At 42.8% G+C, this 23,957-nt stretch overlaps 1 long non-coding RNA gene across 1 annotated transcript in view; it reads left to right on the top strand.

Annotated features, from left to right (window-relative positions):
- Positions 1-22,244: 22,244 nt before the first annotated feature.
- The window catches only part of LOC138853565 (uncharacterized), a 40,377-nt gene continuing 38,664 nt past the window's right edge, over positions 22,245-23,957 (top strand). Inside the window, exon 1 of the long non-coding RNA XR_011392736.1 lies at positions 22,245-22,320. This is a non-coding gene — a long non-coding RNA (uncharacterized lncRNA). The remainder of the gene's footprint in view (positions 22,321-23,957) is intronic.

Genomic DNA, 23,957 nt, shown 5'->3' with positions numbered 1-23,957 from the left:
CACTATGTATACTCAATGTTTTCAGGGAGACTTTCTTTCCTCTGACACAAAGTTCAATTATTATTATTATTTTTCCACACGGGACACAGGCCTATGATTCCCCTCTGGCAGTAAACTCTGCTAGGTAGTGCCTTTAGGTGTCTTTAGGTGAATTGCTGATTCCTAAATATATTTTGTACATGGGCTGTTCTAATAGACTGAAAGGTGGTGTAGCAGTGTTAGTTAAAGAGGCTAGCCCGTTTTCTTTGCAAACATATGAGGTGGGAGGAGAGGGGAAGGTTGTTCGGGTTAATGGGGTTTTGGGTGGGGTACGGGTGGCCTTCCTGGGGGTGTACGGACCGGCGGAAGGTGACAGTTTAGTTTAATATGTTTATTATGCACCCCATACCCATCCTGTGGGCGGTAGTCAAAAGATTACAGAGGTACATAATTGGTCCAGGGACTGGACTCCAAAGTTTTGATAGCTGAGCAAGTTACAGAGGTAATGAACTCACAATTTACAAAGGTAATGAACTCACAATTTACAAAGGTAATGAACTCACAATTTACAAAGGTAATGAACTCCAGGTAAGTCTGGTCACAATCATGACAAGTTACAAACGTATTTACAGATTACAGAGGTACGTAATGGGTCCAGGGACTGGGCCCCCAAAGTTTTGATAGCTGAACTAGGTACAAAGGTAATGAGCTCACAAGTTACAAAGGTAATGAATTCTGTAGAATGGTTACTTACGTTTATACTTTGGCTACAATCATGAACAAATTATAGAGTAATGAGCAATTCACACTTCCACACATGCGTGTAAAAAATGCGTTTTTAGGGAAGTGTTGGTGTACCATTTAAGATCACTGCCAGTCGTCACGATTATTGGGGGTGATTGGAATTGCATTGATCGTCGAAAGGATGTCGAACCGAGAGGGAGAGGTTTTTTTTCAGGATATTTAGGGGACCTTTTGCGGAGTGTTAATGTTACGGATGTGGGGGGGGGATGAGGTGGGTGGGGTCATGCATACGTTCGTTAGAAGGGAGTATGCGGTAAGACTGGATCGCATATACGTTTCTAGAGGTGTCATCGTCAGGAGTGTACGTGTGCTAAATGTGAGCTTTTCCGATCACAGAGGTGTTATGGCGGATGTTGACTGGGTAGGATTACCGAGGCGTTACAGAGGTTTCTGGAAGTTGAATGTGGGTTTAATGCACAAAAGAGGTGGGAGGGAAGATTTTGTGAGTGCTTGGAGAGGATGGTGGGCTGAATGGCAGGAGGGAATTGATATAGTCGAATGGTGGGATACTGTCGGTAAGGTGAAGGTGAGGAATTTTTATCAGCAGCAAGGAAAAGAAGACAAGAGAATGCAGTATGGGCTCTTGAACTATCTTGAAAATCAACTGCAAGCATGTTATACAAAGGGTGGGGGAGTGTATCCGGTGGTTGAAATTGAAAATTTAAAACGCTTAATTAGAGACATTCACAATCGTTTTTTTGATGCGGCGCGGATAGCAAATGGAATTGATGAGGTTTTATGGGGTGATCGTCCTTCGGCGTTTGTCTTGCGAGAGCAGGGCAGACGTCGTAAGGCGACAGAATTAATGGGATTAGAGGTTCAGGAGTCATTGGGAGACTTTAGTAGGGGGCAGGTCCTTCGGTCAATGGAGGCTATGAATACCTTTGTAGACGCTTGGTATGAAATGCAATACAAAAATGCTGGGATTTCTAAGGGGGCGCTGGGAGAAATGGGTGAATATGTACGTTGTAATCTAGAGTACATGGACAGGTTGGCTTTGAATGGACCTATATGTGAAGAAGAGATTAGGTTGGCTGTGGAGGGTATGAGTGTAGGGAAGTCGCCGGGGATTGACGGAATCCCTTGTGATTTTTACAAGGACAATTGGGATTGTATTCGTAACTTTTTGGTGATATTATTTAATGCCATGAAAAATAGTGGCATTATGGGACAGCAACAAAGAACAGGGGTGGTTGTTCTAGTCCCGAAAAAGAAATCTGGGAATTATATACATAATTATAGGGCAATTTCATTAATGTGTGGCGACTATAAAATATTTGCGAAATTGTTAGGAAATAGGATAAAACGGGTTTTGGAGAGAGTTCTGGACGAGGGACAATATGGTGTGCCAGGACGATCTATGTGTGTGGGACAAGGAATTATTCGCAGGTTCATTGAGGAAAGTGGGAGGGGTAATAAGGGTGGAATATTAGCTTTAGATTGGCACGCTGCATACGATTGCGTGGAGATGCATTATGGAAGTTTATGCAGTGGCAAGGTTTCGGAAAGGAAATTGTTAGTTGGGCACAGGTTTTGTATGAGCAGGCTACGTTTAGGGTGCAGGTAAACAGTAGGTTGGGAAAAGTTGTTAGGATGCATAGGGGATTGCGGCAGGGGTGTCCTATATCACAAATTCTTTTTGCGTTGATTCAGGACCCGTTTTTTAGAGCCGTGAGGGGGATTGTACGACAGGATGACAAGCAAGGTTGGGTGGGGGTACAATCAGGAATTATAGGTTACGTGGACGACACTACGGTTTTATTTCGTGGAGCCAAGGTTTTAGGAAAAGTGAGCGAATTGGTGGAATGTTTCGGGAAAGCAACCGGAATGACGGTTAATAAGGAAAAATCGATGCTTATGGGGGTGGGGGATTGTGTGGGTGTGGTATTTGGCCAGAGGGAAGGCTGGCCTTTAGTAAATCAAATTAAGGTGTGTGGGATTGTGCATAGGGATAACATACAGGACGCGAGGAAGGTGAATTCAAGTGAGGCTGTAGAGAGGGTTTTAGGTCGTTTAACAGGTTTGAGGGAAGGAGGCTTGTCTATACATCAGCGCGCAATTGTGGTGAATGTGATTTTGTTCAGTAAGTTGTGGCATGTGGCATGTGGCATGTATTTATCCGTTACATCCATATGATGAAAAGCGTATGTTAACGCCTGTATATAGATATATTTGGGGTTCAGGTTGTGATTGGTTAACGAGGGATGTGGTGTCGCTCCCGGTTGGCCGGGGTGGCCTGGGGCTAATGAATCTGCATAATAGAATGTTAGGCATGTATATCAAGCATAGCTACTTGAGAGAGGGTAGAATGGCTGGCACGGGTTTGACCTGGATAAGACGGGACTTGGTACGTTGGTTGACCGGCACGGATGTAAAGAGATGTGAGGACATGTTGAGGATGTTAATTTATGTAAAAGATCCACGCAAGATCAAGATCGGCAAATTGGCACTAGTAGAGGGCAGGGAGGTAGTGGCTAAGGTGGAGGGAATATATCCAATGTATGCATGGAAGGACATATGGGGTCGTTTAAAAGCATTACGGTTACGAGCCAAGGTAGGGAGATAATGTTTAAATTTTTACATAATATACTGCCGTCCGGGGAAGTTTTAGTGAATAGGCGCGTGCAGGAGGGGGGCCTGTGTTGTGTGTGTGGAGATCCTGATACGGTCTTTCATGCAGTTTATTTCTGTAAGAGATTGGAACACGTAAGGTTGTGGTTTGGTTGGGTTTTAAGAATGGTGGGTAGGGGTGGGTTTAGTGTCTTAAGAGCTTTAAGTTTAGATGTGGAGGGGTCGAAACACCGGTACAGAATGCAATCGGATATTTAGTGACGGATTTTGTATATACGTCATGGGTATATAGGCATTTATCTGTGAGGGAGAGAATCAGAGCACTGGTAGCGATATTTTATGGTACACAGCAGAGAAATAAAGACATTACGGGAAACAGATGGTTTTTCTTATTTTTAAAGGGATATTGCAGATTCAAGGTCAGGGATTTATGGGAGTTAATACCTTAAAGGGTACACGAGGCTGGCTTCTTGAATATGTGTGAGTGAAGGTGGCATACGATTGGTATGGGTGCGGTTTAATGTATAAATGCTAGGTATGATCGTTAGTTTGGATGATGTTTTATTCAAACAAATATATATACTATTGCTTGGAAACTAATTTTTGTTCTTAAATTGACGTGGTTAAGAGAGTGGGTCTCTTGTGAAGCAAACTCACGAACTGCATGACAGGTGTTATGTAAAAGCACCTTGTGCAACTTATATATATAGTTTTTCTTTTTATACTTTCCTTGTATCAGGCATGTGGATGATACCTGGTAACGTTCTGCTTGGGGTCTCCTGGGATATATGTTTTGCAATATGACCAGATATGAGGGTAACAATTTTGTATTATGTGTACATAATCTCTTATGTGTGTGTGTATATGTGATAAGAATGTGGTGTGTGTATGTTGCATAATGTTACTTGTTTGGCAATTCAGAATTATCTCATGCTATTAAGTGGAACCCTTTGTGTAATGTACTGAATGTTTTTGTATCTTTGCAGTAGTCAAGTAAATTGAGTACCTGGACCTGGAGAGAGTTTCGGGGGTCAACGCCCCCGCGGCCCGGTCTGTGACCAGGCCTCCTGGTGGATCAGCGCCTGATCAACCAGGCTGTTGCTGCTGGCTGCACGCAAACCAACGTACGAGCCACAGCCCGGCTGATCAGGAACTGACTTTAGGTGCTTGTCCAGTGCCAGCTTGAAGACTGCCAGGGGTCTGTTGGTAATCCCCCTTATGTGTGCTGGGAGGCAGTTGAACAGTCTCGGGCCCCTGACACTTATTGTATGGTCTCTTAACGTGCTAGTGACACCCCTGCTTTTCATTGGGGGGATGGTGCATCGTCTGCCAAGTCTTTTGCTTTCGTAGTGAGTGATTTTCGTGTGCAAGTTCGGTACTAGTCCCTCTAGGATTTTCCAGGTGTATATAATCATGTATCTCTCCCTCCTGCGTTCCAGGGAATACAGGTTTAGAAACCTCAAGCGCTCCCAGTAATTGAGGTGTTTTATCTCCGTTATGCGCGCCGTGAAAGTTCTCTGTACATTTTCTAGGTCGGCAATTTCACCTGCCTTGAAAGGTGCTGTTAGTGTGCAGCAATATTCCAGCCTAGATAGAACAAGTGACCTGAAGAGTGTCATCATGGGCTTGGCCTCCCTAGTTTTGAAGGTTCTCATTATCCATCCTGTCATTTTTCTAGCAGATGCGATTGATACAATGTTATGGTCCTTGAAGGTGAGATCCTCCGACATAATCACTCTCAGGTCTTTGACGTTGGTGTTTCGCTCTATTTTGTGGCCAGAATTCGTTTTGTACTCTGATGAAGATTTAATTTCCTCATGTTTACCATATCTTAGTAATTGAAATTTCTCATCGTTGAACTTCATATTGTTTTCCGCAGCCCACTGAAAGATTTGGTTGATGTCCGCCTGGAGCCTTGCAGTGTCTGCAATGGAAGACACTGTCATGCAGATTCGGGTGTCATCTGCAAAGGAAGACACGGTGCTGTGGCTGACATCCTTGTCTATGTCGGATATGAGGATGAGGAACAAGATGGGAGCAAGTACTGTGCCTTGTGGAACAGAGCTTTTCACCGTAGCTGCCTCGGACTTTACTCTGTTGACTACTACTCTCTGTGTTCTGTTAGTGAGGAAATTATAGATCCATCGACCGACTTTTCCTGTTATTCCTTTAGCACGCATTTTGTGCGCTACTACGCCATGGTCACACTTGTCGAAGGCTTTTGCAAAGTCTGCATATATTACATCTGCATTCTTTTTGTCTTCTAGTGCATTTAGGACCTTGTCGTAATGATCCAATAGTTGAGACAGACAGGAGCGACCTGTTCTAAACCCATGTTGCCCTGGGTTGTGTAACTGATGGGTCTCTAGATGCGTGGTGATCTTGCTTCTTAGGACCCTTTCAAAGATTTTTATGATATGGGATGTTAGTGCTATTGGTCTGTAGTTCTTTGCTATTGCTTTACTGCCCCCTTTGTGGAGTGGGGCTATGTCTGTTGTTTTTAGTAACTGAGGGACGACCCCCGTGTCCATGCTCCCTCTCCATAGGATGGAAAAGGCTCGTAATAGGGGCTTCTTGCAGTTCTTGATGAACACAGAGTTCCATGAGTCTGGGCCTGGGGCAGAGTGCATGGGCATGTCATTTATCGCCTGTTCGAAGTCATTTGGCGTCAGGATAACATCGGATAGGCTTGTGTTAATCAAATTTTGTGGCTCTCTCATAAAAAATTCATTTTGATCTTCGACTCTCAGTCTGGTTAGCGGCTTGCTAAAAACTGAGTCATATTGGGACTTGAGTAGCTCACTCATTTCCTTGCTGTCATCTGTGTAGGACCCATCTTGTTTAAGTAGGGGCCCAATACTGGACGTTGTTCTCGATTTTGATTTGGCATAGGAGAAGAAATACTTTGGGTTTCTTTCGATTTCATTTATGGCTTTTAGTTCTTCCCGCGATTCCTGACTCCTAAAGGATTCTTTTAGCTTAAGTTCGATGGTTGCTATTTCTCTGACCAGTGTCTCCCTACGCATTTCAGATATATTGACCTCTTTTAGCCGCTCTGTTATTCTTTTCCGTCGCCTGTAAAGGGAGCGCCTGTCTCTTTCTATTTTACATCTACTCCTCCTTTTTCTTAGAGGAATAAGCCTTGTGCATACATCGAGTGCCACCGAGTTAATCTGTTCTAGGCATAAGTTGGGGTCTGTGTTGCTTAGTGTATCTTCCCAGCTTATATCGGTTAGGACTTGGTTTACTTGGTCCCACTTTATGTTTTTGTTATTGAAGTTGAATTTGGTGAATGCTCCCTCGTGACTAGTCTCATTTTGTCGGTCTGGGGCTCCACGCATACATGTCTGAACCTCAATTATGTTGTGATCTGAGTATATTGTTTTTGATATGGTGACATTTCTTATCAGATCATCATTGTTAGTGAAGATGAGGTCTAGTGTATTCTCCAGTCTAGTAGGCTCTATTATTTGCTGGTTTAAATTGAATTTTGTGCAGAGATTTAAAAGCTCGTGTGAGTGTGAGTTTTCATCAGAGCTGCCTCCTGGTGTTATTACTGCAACAATATTATTTGCTATATTCCTCCATTTTAGGTGCCTTAAGTTGAAATCCCCCAGGAGCAAGATGTTGGGTGCAGGAGCTGGAAGATTTTCCAGACAGTGGTCAATTTTTAACAGCTGTTCCTGGAATTGCTGGGATGTTGCATCCAGAGGCTTGTAGACTACCACAATGACTAGGTTTTGGTTCTCGACCTTTACTGCTAAAACTTCCACTACATCATTTGAGGCATTAAGCAGTTCTGTGCAAACAAGTGACTCTGCAATGTACAGGCCAACCCCCCCCCCCTTTTGCCTGTTCACTCTGTCACATTTGTATAGGTTGTAACCTGGGATCCATATTTCGTTGTCCAAGTGATCCTTTATGTGGGTCTCAGTGAAAGCCGCGAACATTGCCTTTGCCTCTGCAAGCAGTCCACGGATGAAAGGTATTTTGTTGTTTGTTGCTGGCTTTAGACCCTGTATATTTGCAAAGAAGAATACCAGTTTCATCGTTCGTTTTTGGATATTTTGTTATATATGCACTTGTTTATGTATAATGTCTTTACCAACGTCAAAGACCTGGGAGTGATCATGTCGGGGGATCTCACCTTCAAGGACCATATTATTATTATTATAATCAAGGGGGAAGCGCTAAACCCGAAGGATTATACAGCGCCTGGGGGGGGGGAATGTGGAAGGCATTCAGGCTTAATTCGGGGAACTGGAGCACAGATCCAATTCCCTAAATCAAGAGCCCCTCACCAACATCAAGGAACCTTCCTTGAGGGGTCAAGGACCATAACATTGTATCAATCGCATCTGCTAGAAAAATGACAGGATGGATAATGAGAACCTTCAAAACTAGGGAGGCCAAGCCCATGATGACACTCTTCAGGTCACTTGTTCTATCTAGGCTGTAATATTGCTGCACTCTAACAGCACCTTTCAAGGCAGGTGAAACTGCCGACCTAGAAAATGTACAGAGAACTTTCACGGCGCGCATAACGGAGATAAAACACCTCAATTACTGGGAGCGCTTGAGGTTCCTAAACCTGTATTCCCTGGAACGCAGGAGGGAGAGATACATGATTATATACACCTGGAAAATCCTAGAGGGACTAGTACCGAACTTGCACACGAAAATCACTCACTACGAAAGCAAAAGACTTGGCAGACGATGCACCATCCCCCCAATGAAAAGCAGGGGTGTCACTAGCACGTTAAGAGACCATACAATAAGTGTCAGGGGCCCGAGACTGTTCAACTGCCTCCCAGCACACATAAGGGGGATTACCAACAGACCCCTGGCAGTCTTCAAGCTGGCACTGGACAAGCACCTAAAGTCGGTTCCTGACCACCCTGGCTGTGGCTCGTACGTTGGTTTGTGTGCAGCCAGCAGCAACAGCCTGGTTGATCAGGCGCTGATCCACCAGGAGGCCTGGTCACAGACCGGGCCGCGGGGGCGTTGACCCCCGGAACTCTCTCCAGGTAAACTCCAGGTAAACAAAGGTTTTATTGACATAAAATCAAACACTAAGGCATATTATTGATGAATAGTTTCTCTTTGTTTATAATGTGTATAAGAGGGTTTTAATTAAGGTAACGAAGAATTTGTATATTCTTGTGTTACCTTAGGATAGGTACATAATGAATAGGGGACGGACGAATATTTATAACCGTTCTAGCGTATATATTGACAATTGTAATTATACTTACTATGAATGTAATGATAGGTAATCCTATGATTATTTAATGTATTGTATTGTTTAAAAATATATATATATATATATATATATATATATATATATATATATATATATATATATATATATATATATATATATATATATATATATATATATATATATATATATATATATATTAATATGTATGGTGAGGGTTTACGATTTTTTTCTTTGTGTTTGGCTAGGATCTCAATACAATGATTGCTGTTTATGATGTGGACGGATCTTGTTAATGTAAGTTGACTACAGGAAATTCTTTATAACCAATGTTAGTAATCAAACTGTTCCATATTTACATAATGTACTTATTGCACTTGTAGTTTGTTTTGTAAGTCGTGAGGCAGTTATAACCTTTACCATTTTAAGTTTTGTAAGTCGTGAGGCAGTTATAACCTTTACCATTTTAAGTTTTGGGAACAGATGTATCATTGTAGTTTATGCTTCATATTCTTACGTGTTGGAAGATTTATACTTTTGGACAGCATTATAGATGTGTTAGGGTTAACTTAATTTATTGTGCACTCTTGTGGTTCTAATTTTATGTTGTACTTTTCAGATAGGGGGGGTTCTGTCTGGGGAAGGGGGGGTTCTGTCTGGGGAAGGGGGGGTTCTGTCTGGGGAAGGGGGTTCTGTCTGGGGAAGGGGGGGTTCTGTCTGGGGAAGGGGGGGTTCTGTCTGGGGAAGGGGGGGTTCTGTCTGGGGAAGGGGGGTTCTGTCTGGGGAAGGGGGGGTTCTGTCTGGGGAAGGGGGGGTTCTGTCTGGGGAAGGGGGGGTTTAGTTTGCAGGGTTACGGTATGTAACATACTGTGCTCTTTTGAGTTATTACCTTATGACGTTAAGTCATAGTACAGAATATCTGGTTTAACTTTTGATGTAGTTAGTACGGAAGTTTGTATCATTTCTCTCCTTAATTTGGTTACTCTTTGTGTTTTCATTAGATAATATTTGTTACATGTATAATTATTTATATTTGTGTGTGGTATTATATGGCCATGGAAAGTTTTACATTTGTTGACGGATAAGGCCTGTTTGTTTGTTTGTTTATGTGCTGTGATGTACTTTTTAAATAAAATAAAAAAAAAATATTGCAAACTAGTAATACCACAGGAGATAGCAAACAAGGGGACTCCACTAGCAATAATGAGGATATATTACCAGAAACAACTGGTGAGAGCTCCATCGTTAGTACTAGTGAGGATAGGAATGAGACAGGTAAACATGCACCAACAAGAATACAGTCACAGAAACCCAAGGCAAATGGAAACCAAGCCTGTGCACATACTATGCAGTTGGTATCTGCTGGCATGGGAAATCTGGAAAAAAAAACAGATGGGACGTGCAAGTATGACCACCCTAGAAAATGCCATGCCCATATGACAACAGGAAAATGCAAACTCACTTACTGTAAGCTTTTTCACCCTGAACTGTGTACCTCTTCAGTACAGAAAAGACTGTACTATAACTTAAATTGCCAGGCACACCATCTAAAGGGGACAAAAAGATACAAAACATCCAAGCCATGGGAAAACCTGGGTAGCCACAGCCACTCAAGAGGGAGAGGTTTTTTAGTGCCAGGAAGGAAAAAAACTGGCAGGAAATGGCGGAAATCGTACGCCAAATCCAGTCATTTCTGGAGTGGAACCACAGTCGATGGCCTCCACTCCAAACCAACAGATACAGATACTAGTGCCGGAAAAAAAAGTCCCCGCCAGTACCACCAATACCAACAGTCCGATGACATTCTTCTTTGCAAATATACAGGGTCTAAAGCCAGCAACAAACAACCAAATACCTTTCATCCGTGGACTGCTTGCAGAGGCAAATGCAATGTTCGTGGCTTTCACAAAGACCCACATAAAGGATCACTTGGACAACGAAATATGGATCCAAGGTTGCAACCTATACAGATGTGACACAGTGAACAGGCAAAAGGGAGGGGTTGGCATGTATATCGCAGAGTCACTTGTTTGCACAGAACTGCTTAATGCCTCAAATGATGTAGTGGAAGTTTTAGCAGTAAAGATCGAGAACCGAAACCTAGTCATTGTGGTAGTCTACAAGCCTCCAGATGCAATATCCCAGCAATTCCAGGAACAGCTGTCAAAAATTGACCACTGTCTGGAAAATCTACCAGCTCCTGCCCCCAACATCTTGCTCCTGGGGGATTTTAACTTGACGCACGTAAAATGGAGGAATATAGCAAATAATGTTGTTGCAGTGATAACATCAGGAGGCAGCTCTGACGAGAACTCACACACACACACGAGCTTTTAAATCTCTGCACAAAATTCAACTTAAACCAGCAAATAATAGAGCCTACTAGACTGGAGAATACACTAGACCTCATCTTCACTAACAATGATGATCTGATACGAAAAGTCACCATATTAAAAACAATATACTCAGATCGCAACATAATCGAGGTTCAGACATGTATGCGCAGAGCCCCAGACCGACAAAATGAGATTAGTCATGAGGGAGCCTTCACCAAATTCAACTTCAATAACAAGAACATAAAGTGGGAGCAAGTAAACCAAGTCCTAAACGATATAAACTGGGAAGATAGACTAAGCAACACAGACCCCAACTTATGCCTAGAACAGATTAACTAGGTGGCACTCGATGTATGCTCAAGGCTTATTCCTGTAAGAAAAAGGAGGAGTAAATGTAAAATAGTAAGAGACAGGCACTCCCTTTACAGGCGACGGAAAAGAATAACAGAGCGGCTAAAAGAGGCCAATATATCTGAAATACGTAGGGAGTCACTGGTCAGAGAAATAGCAAACATCGAACTTAAGCTAAAGGAATCTTATAGGAGTCAGGAATCGCGGGAAGAACTAAAAGCCATAAATGAAATCGAAAGAAACCCAAAGTATTTCTTTTCTTATGCCAAATCAAAGTCGAGAACAACATCCTGTATTGGGCCCCTACTTAAACAAGATGGGTCCTACACAGATGACAGCAAGGAAATGAGTGAGCTACTCAAGTCCCAGTATGACTCAGTTTTTAGCAAGCCGCTAACCAGACTGAGAGTCGAAGATCAACATGAATTTCTTATGAGAGAGCCATAGAATTTGGTTAACACAAGCCTATCTGATGTTATCCTGACGCCAAATGACTTCGAGCAGGCGATAAATGACATGCTTATGCACTCTGCCCCAGGGCCAGACTCATGGAACTCCATGTCCATCAAGAACTGCAAGAAGCCCCTTTCACGAGCCTTTTCCATCCTATGGAGAGGGAGCATGGACACGGGGGTCGTCCCTCAGTTACTAAAAACAACAGACATAGCCCCACTCCACAAAGGGGGCAGTAAAGCAATAGCAAAGAACTACAGACCGATGGCACTAACATCCCATATCATAAAAATCTTTGAAAGGGTCCAAAGAAGGAAGATCGCCACCCATCTAGAAACCCATCAATTACACAACCCAGGGCAACATGGGTTTAGAGCAGGTCGCTCCTGTCTGTCTCAACTATTGGATCACTACGACAAGGTCCTAGATGCACTAGAAGTCAAAAAGAATGCAGATGTAATATACACAGACTTTGCAAAAGCCTTCGACAAGTGTGACCATGGCGTAATAGCACACAAAATGCCTGGTAAAGGAATAACAAGAAAAGTCGGTCGATGGATCTATAATTTCCTCACTAACAGAACACAAAGAGTAGTAGTCAACAGAGTAAAGTCCGAGGCAGCTACGGTGAAAAGCTCTGTTCCACAAGGCACAGTACTCGCTCCCATCTTGTTCCTCATCCTCATATCCGACATAGACAAGGATGTCAGCCACAGCACCGTGTCTTCCTTTGCAGATGACACCCGAATCTGCATGACAGTGTCTTCCATTGCAGACACTGCAAGGCTCCAGGTGGACATCAAACAAATCTTTCAATGGGTTGCAGAAAACAATATGAAGTTCAACGATGAGAAATTTCAATTACTCAGATATGGTAAACACGAGGAAATTAAATCTTTATCAGAGTACAAAACAAATTCTGGCCACAAAATAGAGTGAAACACCAATGTCAAAGACCTGGGAGTGATCATGTCGGAGGATTTCACCTTCAAGGACTATAACATTGTATCAATCACATCTGCTAGAAAAATGACAGGATGGATAATGAGAACCTTCAAAGCTAGAGATGCCAAGCCCATGATGACACTCTTCAGGTCGCTTGTTCTATCTAGGCTGGAATACTGCTGCACAATAACAGCACCTTTCAAGGCAGGTGAAATTGCTGACCTAGAAAATGTACAGAGAACCTTCATGGCACGCATAACGGAGATAAAACACTTCAATTACTGGGAGCACTTGAAGTTTCTAAACCTGTATTCCCTGGAATGCAGGAGGGAGAGATACATGATTATATACACCTGGAAAATCCTAGAGGGACTAGTACCGAACTTGCACACGAAAATCACTCACTACGAAAGCAAAAGACTTGGCAGACGATGCACCATCCCCCCAATGAAAAGCAGGGGTGTCACTAGCACGTTAAGAGACCATACAATAAGTGTCAGGGGCCCGAGACTGTTCAACTGCCTCCCAGCACACATAAGGGGGATTACCAACAGACCCCTGGCAGTCTTCAAGCTGGCACTGGACAAGCACCTAAAGTCAGTTCCTGATCAGCCGGGCTGTGGCTCGTACGTTGGTTTGCGTGCAGCCAGCAGCAACAGCCTGGTTGATCAGGCGCTGATCCACCAGGAGGCCTGGTTATGGAAAATTTTCTAGGGTGCTTACCTGTATGTACCTCAACATTATATACATACCAGTAATCTCATTGGGAGACAACCATATTGTTTACCGTAGTCACCCCGTGTAGACATGTGAGAAAACTTAACCACCCCTGGTCGCGGCAAGTGGTTCCTTCGACCTCACAATCTTATCCATATCTATCCGAGACCAGTATGGATTGGATAGCACCCACAAGTACGGTGCTACTAATTAATTGTGGACTGTATAGATTATATTAGTTTAGCTGAATGAAGGGGGGGGGGGTAGGATACACCTGGATACATCCATCAAGGAAAAACATTTGTACATAATCCCACCACTTACCAGATGTTCTCTGGTGGTCACTTGATGTAGCTGGATCACCCATAACCTATCCAATCACAACATACCTAACTGGCCAGCATCAGTCTGTTATAACTAGAAGGGTTACTTAACTGTGGGTGATTGATACTCCTTATTTCCTCCATTCACCATCTCATTTCGATGTCCTGCTACACCGACACGGTTCTCATTCCAGCAGGACGAGGTATCCGTTGGGTTGTCTCGCTTTAGAAGTCGTGACTCAATGAATTTCACTTTCCTCGTCTCGGGAACAACGAGGTCTAACGTGTTCACTCGGAGCAAGGCGACTTATTTCACTTCACGCATTATCTTAACTTTGCGTTATTATCATTAATTACATTACAATTCACAAGATGATTTAATGTCTCATAATTATTATATACATTAGAGATCACTCCATTAAGATCTGAGACCGATGAGTGATGATTAAACCAAGGGTAATTTTCCTCAGGACACAGTCCATGGTGACGCGCCAGTCACCCGGTCCTACCCTTATTCACTCATTTTTCCACTTTATTACGGTGGTCCCGTAAATCACGTTCCCTCACTCTCCACCAGGAACAGTTACGACACTTCCTATTATGAAATGAGGCCTATATCAATCCTTAGGCCGCCGTGAATGCCAATTTCGTGGTTCCATGCTTTCCCAGCCTCCTCACCACATTCAAAACACTCCCGCCTCCCCTGGCCCGAGTCGCCCCCAAACCCCCGCACATCCGCGCATGCGCAAAGGGAACTCTTGGTTCTACCCTATTGTCAAATACATTTTTGACTCATATCGATACATTAAACACCTATTAGGCGCTATAGCTTCGGAAAATCAAAAATTTTCCACACTGCGGCCGGGCGGAGGTCGTTGCTAGACGACTTACATAATGTGGAGTACAATTTTCCCATCTTCACTGGCCACCTGGCTTGGGAACTCCAACATTGATATTTACATAATCACCCATTAATTCTTTCCACCTGTTAACTCCTCAGGTAGGGCTCCATCCAAAGCACACTCAAGCCTCCATGCTTCTGGTATTAACAATTTCCCTCTTATTGTAAGGTACGACACTAAGTCTATGCTCTCGGGGCTAATTTGTTGGGCATACTGGAATTATGAGACTTTACAATAACAAGTCTCTCTCAGTATCCCAAGTCAGCCCCAGCACATTACTGCATATAGGCACCAACTCCATGGCCATCCATATTTATTGAACCCTCAAAATGGACTAATTAGTGTTCCATTCTCTCAGGGGCATAAGCCTATGCTCCCTGGATTAATTTATTGGGCATACTGGAATTATGAGACTTTAACAATAACAAGTCTCTCTCAGTATCCCAAGTCAGCCCCAGCACATTACTGCATATAGGCACCAACTCCATGGCCATCCATATTTATTGATCCCTCAAAATGGACTAATTAGTGTTCCATTCTCTCAGGGGCATAAGCCTATGCTCCCTGGATTAATTTATTGGGCATACTGGAATTATGAGACTTTAACAATAACAAGTCTCTCTCAGTATCCCAAGTCAGCCCCAGCACATTACTGCATTATTTCATTAACCCCTTCACATATCCTCATTAGTTCCTCTTCAGTTGACGTCACACCCGGAAATTGTCCACATAAGATTATTTACCCAATTACTTCGCTCAGTGGACCACCTGTGCACTTAAGGTGTGTATTTATCGTCGCCTGAAGTAGGAACAATTTATTATTTAACTGTTTATTAATTATATCATTACAAGCAGTCAACAAATTTGGTGTCTTGCTCAGTTCGCAGAGCTGGGCCCTTTAACTGTCCATACGCCATCCTATAATTAGTAGGTATTTCTGGACGGTCAAGCTTCCACGGAAGTCGCACCCAGTAATGTCCAGATTCACATTTAACATCCTTCAGGTATTGTTCCTGAGTAAAGGAATCATTTGGACTTTCCTCATTTATATTAATCACTATGCTGTCCAGCTCCCACAAATTAGACTGGTTCAACATCATTCTCGATAGAAGAATACTTGTACTGGGTTGACCTTTTATGAGTAAGACACCATGACTGTATTCACTACTTCCTCTAGTCATTATTACTAGGCGGTAGTTTGCCATATATTACATGGCCCTTACCAGTGTTGAGGAGAGTGACGCCGCATGGTTTTGGATTTATGCCCTTTATCCTGAATTTTTACATCCAACGCCGGCAAGGCTACCTCAGCTAGGCCATCATTATTGCCATTAGCTGCAACCTTTACATCAGTCACTGTAGTGTCAGGGTTATTAACATTATCATTATTGTCACCATTATTATCAGACTTACATACAACCCTGCACGTAACTGTATGGTGCCTTCCCTTGTTGCATTGATAGCAACTGTTCAATTTGGTATGACAATCCTTTACATTATGATTGTCTAGACATCTGATAAATCTGTCAAGTTCTTTCATTCTTTCCACTTTAATCTTCCATGAATTATAGACATTACAATTTTTAGTGAAATGAGTACCCTGGCAGAAGAGGCAGTCTCTCTTTTCCTTGCCTGACCTCTTATTAACTGGGTTACCCTTACTGAGGTACTTATTCCTCTTACCTTGATGTGAGGAACCACTATTACTGATTCCTGTCACTTGATATGTGTCTATTTATCTCTTAATTATGATTATTACCACTGGGATTATTTTTCCCTTTTGAGACTTGACAGATACTTCAGAGTCACTATGTGTTATATCCTTAGAACTGTTTGGCTGACTTGTCTGCAATTGAACAATTAATTCTTGCCGACCTAGTCTGATTTCCTCCAGACCGTACTCTGGAGGTTTTGGCAAACCCACCCTTTGCATTAATAGGTTGATCAGCTGCCTGGCTTACACCATTTAATTTATTCAAAGCCTTACTTTTACAAGACAGTTTTTCTTCCAATTCGTAATGTTGATTAATTAAAACATTCATTTCCATTCCATCTGCACAATTCTCCAGCAGATCTCTTTCACAGTCTTTACCACAATTTGTACCAATCAAATCTACTCTCTAAAGCATCTAAATATAACTAATTCATTAGGGTTCACGGTTCTGATTCATTAAATCAAATGCCTTCGTCACATGGCTTTTAATAGCCTGTAATGATGCTTTCATTACTCTAAAATTCACGGACTTGTCAGCCACATTAACTCCATCAGATCCAGTCATGATTAGAGAATTATTAATCACCAATTATACAACTTAAGTAGGCGCCTTATAAGAGTAATTCTTGCACTTTACTCTTGTATAAATCCTAGCCACACATGTGCTAGCAATTAATTGGGCTAATTGTCATCCATCACACGATCGATTAAACTTGTGCACCCTACACCCACTTCCTTCAATCAGTCACTTAATTATTAAGTAATTAATTCAATTAATTTTTTCACTGATTGCATCCGGTTCGAAGGACCAACGGGCAGATATGGAAAATTTTCTAGGGTGCTTACCTGTATGTACCTCAACATTATATACATACCAGTAATCTCATTGGGAGACAACCATATTGTTTACCGTAGTCACCCCGTGTAGACATGTGAGAAAACTTAACCACCCCTGGTCGTGGCAAGTGGTTCCTTCGACCTCACAATCTTATCCATATCTATCCGAGACCAGTATGGATTGGATAGCACCCACAAGTACGGTGCTACTAATTAATTGTGGACTGTATATATTATATTAGTTTAGCTGAATGAAGGGGGGGGGGTAGGATACACCTGGATACATCCATCAAGGAAAAACATTTGTACATAATCCCACCACTTACCAGATGTTCTCTGGTGGTCACTTGATGTAGCTGGATCACCCATAACCTATCCAATCACAACATACCTAACTGGCCAGCATCAGTCTGTTATAACTAGAAGGGTTACTTAACTGTGGGTGATTGATACTCCTTATTTCCTCCATTCACCATCTCATTTCGATGTCCTGCTACACCGACACGGTTCTCATTCCAGCAGGACGAGGTATCCGTCGGGTTGTCTCGCTTTAGAAGTCGTGACTCAATGAATTTCACTTTCCCGTCTTGGGAACAACGAGTCTAACGTGTTCACTCGGAGCAAGGCGATCTATTTCACATCACGCATTATCTTAACTCAACGTTATTATCATTAATTACATTACAATTCACAAGATGATTTAATGTCTCATAATTATTATATACATTTTAGATCACTCCATTAAGATCTGAGACCGATGAGTGATGATTAAACCAAGGGTAATTTTCCCCAGGACACAGTCCATGGTGACGCACCAGTCACCATCGGTCCTACCCTTATTCACTCATTTTTCCACTTTATTACCGTGGTCCCGTAAATCACGTTCCCTCACTCTCCACCAGGAACAGTTACGACACTTCCTATTATGAAATGAGGCCTATATCAATCCTTAGGCCGCCGTGAATGCCAATTTCGTGGTTCCATGCTTTCCCAGCCTCCTCACCACATTCAAAACACTCCGCCTCCCCTGGCCCGAGTCCCCCCAAACCCCCGCACATCCGCGCATGCGCAAAGGGAACTCTTGGTTCTACTCTATTTTCAAATACATTTTTGACTCATATCGATACATTAAACACCTATTAGGCACTATAGTTTCGGAAAATTAAAATATTTTCCACATGTGTATTATTATTATTATAATCAAGGGGGAAGCGCTAAACCCGGAGGATTATACAGCCAGGTATGTGTAGACACTTGAGGATCCATCCTGATATTCACAGTGGTGTGCCTCGCTGGAGTTTCGACTAAGAAGGAAGCACTGCGGTCTCAAAACCCTGTTCCTCAGCATTCAAACTTGGGCTGTCAGTTCTCCCTAGCTAATATAACCTAGTGTTTGCCTATATTACCTGCCTATTACTACCTACGTTGAGGTCTTAGGTCTACTTTGTTGTTATCTACAGTTGCCTCAATAATTAGGGTACTAACAGTATAAACTGCTTGCCTCTTCCTTGAAGGGTAAATCTATCAATTAAAATGTACGTTCCCACCACCTTCACCAACCCGGGTGTATGTGTGTGTTTTGGGTGAATGTAAGGGCCCCCCGACTCAGACATTCCATCCGTGACATGTTGGGACCTTCCCACAATGTATTTGCCTTGTGGAACTTTTAGGACCGAATAAGTTTCCACATGCATAGTGTAATGTCATCATTTAATCCTCACCACTACTTTTAAAGGCTGTACGCCTATCATGTGAGTGATTTCTCAGTTGTTGTGTAATTTTGTATTTATTTTAGCTTTGATTGTCAGCTCGTGTCATCCGACACAAGTGAGATAAAAAGGGCAGCATTGATCTTGAAAAGATCTTACCTTCAAGCTGGCATCTGTACCTTCCACTTGTAGCCGACTCATAATGAGCTACATACCATTCCAGCACCTGTTCCCCGCTTATAACCCCACCAACGTTTCATGGTAGTTCCCCACTGGGGACTCAACTGCTTGACAAGTGTTGTGGTGGACAGAAGATCCCAGTACCTCTGTTCCTCATTATCTCTACTCGTATTATGGTCAGTGTCTACTCAGTGAGTCAACAGTCACATCCACCTGTGACCTTGACTTATCCTAGGTTCTTTACACATGCTGCTATGTATGATAATCTCTGTAACTGTATTTGTGTATACCTGAATAAACTTACCCCCCCCCAACACCATCATCAACGGCTCCGCATTCCAAACCATGATTCAGGGCTACATGCCCAGAGCATCGGCACAGGTTTCTAAGGGTGAAAGTCTGTCTAGGGACATTTAAAATATTAAACATAAAATATATACCAACCTAGGGACAGTATCTTCCTTCACATTTGAGCGATGAGGTCAATATTTATTTATTATAAGGAAGGGTAAATAATGCAATTTTATAAAAAGTCAAACCTCTTAATAGTAAACTTAACATATACAACCTATTCACTATATATTATAACTCATTAGCACACTGTTACTAGTGGTTTAAAACAACGTTTATAAACAGGGAAGCTCCATGCCAACCCCTTCTTCTGCCGGCGTCTTAGTCTACAGGCTAAACATTACCTTTATTTTCCACTTTATAGGCACCTGCACACACTAGGGACTTGCAGGAGGAAGGCGACAGAGAGGCGAACTGCGCTTCTCTGTCAAGGAGAAAGCCTGATGAGTATGTTTTCACAGTAGAAATAATTAACCGCAGGGCCTGACACTAGGCTAGTATATGGTTAAGGATGTTGTGGGTGTTGGAGAATCCGGTGGTATGAATCATTACGTGAATCGTACGTTGGACTGTGTGCGTCTAGCAGTAACAGCCTGGTTGATCAGACCCTGCTCCACCATGAAGCCTGGTCACTGACCGGGCCACGTGGTCGTTGACCCCCGGAACTCTCTCCAGGTACTCACCCTAAACTAAATATTAAATAGTCAAGGCACAGTACTCGCTCCCATCTTGTTCCTCATCCTCATATCCGACATAGACAAGGATGTCAGCCACAGCACCGTGTCTTCCTTTGCAGATGACACCCGAATCTGCATGAGAGTGTCTTCCATTGCAGACACTGCAAGGCTCCAGGCGGACATCAACCAAATCTTTCAGTGGGCTGCAGAAAACAATATGAAGTTCAACGATGAGAAATTTCAATTACTCAGATATGGTAAACATGAGGAAATTAAATCTTCATCAGAGTACAAAACAAATTCTGGCCACAAAATAGAGCGAAACACCAACGTCAAAGACCTGGGAGTGATCATGTCGGAGGATCTCACCTTCAAGGACCATAACATTGTATCAATCGCATCTGCTAGAAAAATGACAAGATGGATAATGAGAACCTTCAAAACTAGGGAGACCAAGCCCATGATGACACTCTTCAGGTCACTTGTTCTATCTAGGCTGGAATATTGCTGCACACAAACAGCACCTTTCAAGGCAGGTGAAATTGCCGACCTAGAAAATGTACAGAGAACCTTCACGGTGCGCATAACGGAGATAAAACACCTCAATTATTGGGAGCGCTTGAGGTTCCTAAACCTGTATTCCCTGGAACGCAGGAGGGAGAGATACATGATTATATACACCTGGAAAATCCTAGAGGGACTAGTACCGAACTTGCACACGAAAATCATTCACTACGAAAGCAAAAGACTTGGCAGACGATGCACCATCCCCCCAATGAAAAGCAGGGGTGTCACTAGCACGTTAAGAGACCATACAATAAGTGTCAGGGGCCCGAGACTGTTCAACTGCGTCCCAGCACACATAAGGGGGATTACCAACAGACCCCTGGCAGTCTTCAAGCTGGCACTGGACAAGCACCTAAAGTCAGTTCCTGATTAGCCGGGCTGTGGCTTGTACGTTGGTTTGCGTGCAGCCAGCAGCAACACCCTGGTTGATCAGGCTCTGATCCACCAGGAGGCCTGGTCACAGACCGGGCCGCGGGGGCGTTGACCCCCGGAACTCTCTCCAGGTACTCACCCTAAACTAAATATTAAATAGTCAGTACCTAAATTATATCTCCCAAATACCTAAATCTTATCACTTCAAAATTTAAATACCCAAAGATCATACACAACCTACAAAATACCTTCAAATTGTCCCAATGTAACATCCCCAGAGTGTAACTTGACTTAACTTACTGTCTGCTTTAAATAAAAACAGATGCACAACTTAGACAAACTCTGATCAGTTTCTCTAGTATTAAGTAGTCTTTAAGCCATTAATTTAGTCTGCCCATTATTGGCAGACTAAATTAATGGCTTACAGACTATCATGTCATGGCATTATGCCGTAGCATGATAGTGGCTCTTTGCACTGCAACTCATTATTGTAACTACAGAATCTCAACGTAAACTTGCAAAGAAATAAAAATTATATTGTAATGTATTGTATTGTATACTCCAGGTATACCATTAAGTAAGACATTTATTACAATACTGAAAAACATGGGACTCAGCATACCTCTTGTGGGGTCCCAAATTCAAAATCTTTAGTTATACTTGTATGTCTCTGGAACAACACAGAAGACTTTCTGTTGGACAGGAAGCCTTTAATCCAGCGGAGAAGATAAGATAAGATAAGATTTCGTTCGGATTTTTAATCCCGGAGGGTTAGCCACCCAGGATAACCCAAGAAAGTCAGTGCGTCATCGAGGACTGTCTAACTTATTTCCATTGGGGTCCTTAATCTTGTCCCCCAGGATGCGACCCACACCAGTCGACTAACACCCAGGTACCTATTTGCTGCTAGGTGAACAGGACAATAGGTGTAAGGAAATGTGTCGAAATGTTTCCACCCGCCGGGAATCGAACCCGGGCCCTCCGTGTGTGAAGCGGGATGTTTGGCCACCGGGCCACCCTTCAACTTCCCTTCTGGCAAGTTCGCTAATGATTACATGTCTGTTGGCTACATCAAAAGCAGATTTAAGGTAAAAGAAGGTAGTGTATGAGCTGTCAGTGTGCAGGGTGAGAAAGGTGGCCATACAATGATGCATGACGCTCCTTCTATGCATGAAACCATGTAACCGTGAAGACACTGGAAGGTCGGACTCGATACGACGTAGCTGTCAGTGGCCCTATAAACCCACAACAACAACAATACCAACAGTGAAGGCATCAGATGGGAATTATTGTACATTTTTGTCAATAGTGGTCAGTTAATATACTGGTGGAGTAATTATCAGTGGAAGATTGATTTATAAAGTAACTAGGAAGACTGGTATATTAATATATATTGAGATAATATGATAAAGGCGAGGCAAGGAAGGAAAGTAATAGTGTCTCAACATTATTAACCTCCATTTTAGAAGTTAATAATTACACAAGAAAATGAAACTAGTAATTAACCTAGAACATTATTATATGATAATTTATGTTCAAGTTTTACTGATAACATTATTGTTAGTCTGTTCACTAACAATGATTGTTAGTAACCCAGGATAACCCAGAGTGTTAGTAACCCAGGATAACCCAGAGTGTTAGTAACCCAGGATAACCCAGAGTGTTAGTAACCCAGGATAACCCAGAGTGTTAGTAACCCAGGATAACCCAGAGTGTTAGTAACCCAGGATAACCCAGTGTGTTAGTAACCCAGGTTACCCAGAGTGTTAGTAACCCAGGATAACCCAGAGTATTAGTAACCCAGGATAACCCAGAGTGTTAGTAACCCAGGATAACCCAGAGTGTTAGTAACCCAGGATAACCCAGAGTGTTAGTAACCCAGGATAACCCAGTGTGTTAGTAACCCAGGTTACCCAGAGTGTTAGTAACCCAGGATAACCCAGAGTGTTAGTAACCCAGGTTACCCAGAGTGTTAGTAACCCAGGATAACCCAGAGTGTTAGTAACCCAGGTTACCCAGAGTGTTAGTAACCCAGGATAACCCAGAGTGTTAGTAACCCAGGTTACCCAGAGTGTTAGTAACCCAGGATAACCCAGAGTGTTAGTAACCCAGGTTACCCAGAGTGTTAGTAGCCCAGGATAACCCAGAGTGTTAGTAACCCAGGTTACCCAGAGTGTTAGTAACCCAGGATAACCCAGAGTGTTAGTAACCCAGGTTACCCAGAGTGTTAGTAACCCAGGATAACCCAGAGTGTTAGTAACCCAGGTTACCCAGAGTGTTAGTAACCCAGGATAACCCAGTGTTAGTAACCCAGGATAACCCAGAGTGTTAGTAACCCAGGATAACCCAGAGTGTTAGTAACCCAGGATAACCCAGAGTGTTAGTAACCCAGGTTACCCAGAGTGTTAGTAACCCAGGATAACCCAGTGTTAGTAACCCAGGATAACCCAGAGTGTTAGTAACCCAGGATAACCCAGAGTGTTAGTAACCCAGGATAACCCAGAGTGTTAGTAACCCAGGGTAACCCAGTGTTAGTAACCCAGGATAACCCAGAGTGTTAGTAACCCAGGATAACCCAGAGTGTTAGTAACCCAGGATAACCCAGAGTGTTAGTAACCCAGGATAACCCAGTGTTAGTAACCCAGGATAACCCAGTGTTAGTAACCCAGGATAACCCAGTGTTAGTAACCCAGGATAACCCAGTGTTAGTAACCCAGGAGCTGTATAATCCTCCGGGTTTAGCGCTTCCCCTTGATAATAATAATAATAATAATAGTAACCCAGGATAACCCAAAGTGTGTGGAAAAAGACACTTATGTACAGTTCAGGACATTTATTAAAGGAAACGTTTCGCCACGAGTGGCTTCTTCAGTCCTAATACAGAGAAAACTAAGAAAACATTTATATATATAGTGGCAGGAGTCAGGTGAGGTGACGCGTGGGTAGAG

Source organism: Cherax quadricarinatus, chromosome 33 (assembly GCF_038502225.1).
Source record: "Cherax quadricarinatus isolate ZL_2023a chromosome 33, ASM3850222v1, whole genome shotgun sequence".
Classification (NCBI taxonomy): Eukaryota; Metazoa; Arthropoda; class Malacostraca; order Decapoda; family Parastacidae; genus Cherax; species Cherax quadricarinatus.
Note: the sequence above shows the minus strand (reverse complement) of the source record. Positions and strands in the feature narration are given on the sequence as shown.